This window comes from Papaver somniferum, chromosome 4, assembly GCF_003573695.1.
Source record: "Papaver somniferum cultivar HN1 chromosome 4, ASM357369v1, whole genome shotgun sequence".
Classification (NCBI taxonomy): domain Eukaryota; kingdom Viridiplantae; phylum Streptophyta; class Magnoliopsida; order Ranunculales; family Papaveraceae; genus Papaver; species Papaver somniferum.
Genome location: NC_039361.1, coordinates 162,746,759 through 162,750,357, shown reverse-complemented (window position 1 = coordinate 162,750,357; position 3,599 = coordinate 162,746,759). Strand labels below are relative to the sequence as shown.

General features: G+C 35.1%; 1 long non-coding RNA gene across 2 annotated transcripts; it reads right to left on the bottom strand.

Annotated features, from left to right (window-relative positions):
• Nucleotides 1–266: 266 nt before the first annotated feature.
• On the bottom strand, nucleotides 267–3,327 carry LOC113271802. Of its 2 annotated transcripts, none has more exons than XR_003322353.1 (8): nucleotides 3,101–3,327; nucleotides 2,853–2,991; nucleotides 2,643–2,683; nucleotides 2,273–2,320; nucleotides 1,925–2,130; nucleotides 1,646–1,832; nucleotides 1,022–1,088; nucleotides 267–528 (listed from the first exon to the last, which is right to left on the bottom strand). It is a non-coding gene; the product is annotated as an uncharacterized LOC113271802 (long non-coding RNA). The 2 variants fall into 2 exon arrangements; XR_003322352.1 differs by having other exon boundaries at nucleotides 1,925–2,127.
• Between the last annotated feature and the right edge of the window lie 272 nt (nucleotides 3,328–3,599).

Here is a 3,599-nt window from a genome sequence, read left to right as displayed (position 1 = left end):
CGTGCCTATAAAAGGCGTTTCCAAAAACGACTTCCATCGACAGTGAATCGATAACATTAATGAACACAGTAGTTTAATTAGTTTTAAAACAGGAAGCTCAAATGCAAATCGCTAGTTTTGAGTAGTCGTTTTATCTGGGCTGAATATCTTCAAAAATCTGACTCGTCTGAATGTCAGTCAAAAATCTGACTCGTCTGACTGAACCTATTTTGGAAAATCTGATGATTCATCTGACTGATTAAAATTTGAAATTCATTAAACCGAAATTTCAATAGAAGCTCATTCGATATCAAAACTTTCACCATTCAATTCAAATTTGTTTACGATAATACTAACTCAATTTACATTTGAATCAGGCTGACACTTAGGTCATAAAACTCAAAAAACTCTAGGCGAGTACTGTTTTAAGCATTCTTAAAGATTAATTTTCTTACAATCACAAGAACCCAACTTACAGACACCAAAAAAAAGCTAAAACCAGCAAAAAAAGATGATAAACTGAGCTGTCCAACAGTGCGGAATAGTATACTGCAGCAAAAATAAGTTTGGCGTTAGAAGTTTAATTAAGAAAAAGGGGAATTATAACGGCTTTAAAAAAAAAAAGAAACAAAGTTCTAACAGCGAAGATGTCCTAAAAAAATTCTTGACCACTTCAATACCAACACCATTGTACCTGTGCTGCCAGAAGATACAAGCACGACACAATTTTTCATAATGGTTATAAGAGGTCGAGACTTGTTAAAAGATGAAGGGAACAGGAACAGACAAGTGCTTGTTGATCTAAACACAATTTGGTTTCTTAGAGACAAGCATTACTTGTTTAAGGAACCAAAAAATTTCAACAGGCACTACACCAATTCACAACTAACAGGTCATTTACTGCAAGCAAGGTGGATTGATGCCAAAGTGAATATCCGACCCATTGAAATTAAAGACATGCTTACTGCAAGCGTGGAGGTTACATAAAATTAAACACAGATATGCAGATAAAACCAAATAACTTCGATGAGCAATATAGTACCTGGCATAATGCTTGCAAGCAAAGTGCATGGATCACCCCTTTTGCTAAGTATACAGGAAGATCTCTCCTGCAGTTGACAACACAAATACTGATGTCAAGCATTTATTATCGACCATATGCATTTTGCTATAAAATCACAAACATCATTACATATCTCTGTAAGTTCGTAAGGTAAATAGTTATCGGAGGAGAGCAAGACCAGTTACACCTACTGATAATTAAGATACAACATATCCAATAAAACTGTAACTTTCATAAAAGCATAAATCGCGCATACTTTTACTTCAAATTTCTATTCTGATAAGTGCCTATCTAGTAGTTCTATCCAAAATGAAGTCTAAATGACAAAGCGAACACAATTCCACAGAAAGCTCTGAAATTGGTCATAAGGGGATGGAATACGAAGTGAAAATCCGACTTGATAATAAACAATTCAAGTAGGTGCTGCAAGCAACAATCAGAGAAGAATGCAGTTGTAATCTTCTAATGGTGGTGTTCGTTAACTTTTAAAGAAGATATATACCTCAATGACAGTTTTGAAATCATTGGTATTCATCTCTTCATGTACATAGAGAAGATAAAAAGAAGAAAGATTCAAGCATTCAGTCGAGAGTTAGTTATTACCTGATCTCCATCTCAATACTCGTTGTCGGATACATAATGTTGAAATTATGGAGCTTGATTCGCAAATGCAGTAAACACATATGGATCTTCATAAGCATTCACATTTTGGCTTATTCTCTTGGGAGATGTTTAAAACAAAATGCCAAAATCCAGTCCTAACCATTTCAAGGCCTTTACATTTAATCACCTGGAAAAAACATACATACAACTAAAATATTTAGAGAAGCAAGCACACAAACACGGAAAAAAGGTTTTTGGACTTGAGAGATATAACTGTACCTGCACCAGCTTCGGGAATTAATCCAGGTACAATAACAACGCCCCCCCAATTCCAGCATTCAAAAGAATAAAACTATAAAACAAAATTATCATGCATAAAGTATTAATCAAATCCAACCCCAAACATCCAATTGCGTCACCAATCAAAATCCGACCCCAAAGTATTAACTACATCCAGGTTAAGTCAACCTGTGCTTCCACCCCTGCTACAAAAAAAATTAATTCAGTATGGAGCTGGTTACCAATCTAATAGAGCGCATGAGATGATACAAGTATTGTCACAGGAAATCGTTGGTGTTTTTGTTGGCTAGCCAATTACAAAAACTGTAAACCGAAGACATTTCTTACCAGATCATACAGTTTGTTCCCTTGCTCCGCCATGAATTAATAGAACACCTGAACACATTCAGAAGTATAAGCCTTGGTACTTCAATTCACTAATTTCCTGAACTCTGAACAAAGATATCACTAAGAAATTAACTTAAAGATGTCAATCAATTTACAGAACCATGGGTTTGACATTTATGGCAACAAAACAAAGGTCTAAAGTCTCAACTTTGAAATCCTTATGAATTGAAGTATAGAACCACAGAGGAGTCATTATGACCATATAACCTTAAGAAAAGATGCACGATTTGGCTATAGATCTACATATATGAAATTAAACAAGTAATAAAATGAAAACAAAAAACAAATCTACGGTTCGCTATTTCCGTACCTTGATGAGCACCAACAGAACATAACCTCTTCTTCTACTTACTGCTAGATCAAACAATATAAAAATAGAATTAAAACCCTAACATCAAACAAGAGTTGATCAAATTTCCATTTTACGGTAAGTCATATCACATATAAAAGATCAGTATACATAAATTGAACACCACATCTTCATACTAATGAAGTAAAACCCATATAAAAAATGAAAGACCTGTAATTCTTAGAGAAGTGAACCACAAGTAGTATTCTCTAAAGCTGGAGAGAAAAAGATGTTGTTGGAATAGATATCTAGTTTAGGTAGCTATTGAAGTTTTTCATCAAAAAATCCTTTGATCTCACCACCAGCCAAACTGAAACAACATCAAGTAATTATCAATACAAAACGTCTAAAACCCAAATTGAAAGAAAAAATAAGTAAATAATTCCATGAGTAAAGTATCTCCACTACAGAAAACTAACCTCAAAAAACATGGATTGTGATGAGAAATTTTCTTTAAATACCGATTTGTTATTAAGAACCCTAGATTTCTTCATATTGATTCAGAGGAATCTCAAAACTAATGGATCTCATTGATAATAAGAAGTAAAATTGAGTTCTGATTCGACTTATTGTCATCATTGAGAGAAAATGAAGAGGAAAAAAATCCAGTGAGATGTGAGAGATAATTGATGGAAGAAGACCAACCGCAGCTGACATAAGAGATAGAAATAACTTATATTTTTCATTTTTAGGTAGGGGTGTAAATAATACCCGAAAATACTCGGTCTGCCTGTATCCGTCCGAGCCCGCCTGTACCCGAAGTAGCCCAAAGCCTGTTATGGCTCGTCATGGACCACCCGGCCTGGCCTGGATTAATTTATTGGGCGGTTTCGGGCTTTGCGATTAATTATGAGGCCCGGCCTGATACCCGGCCTGTTGCCCGGCCTGAAAGCCTTCTATGTGCCATTAATCAGTTAA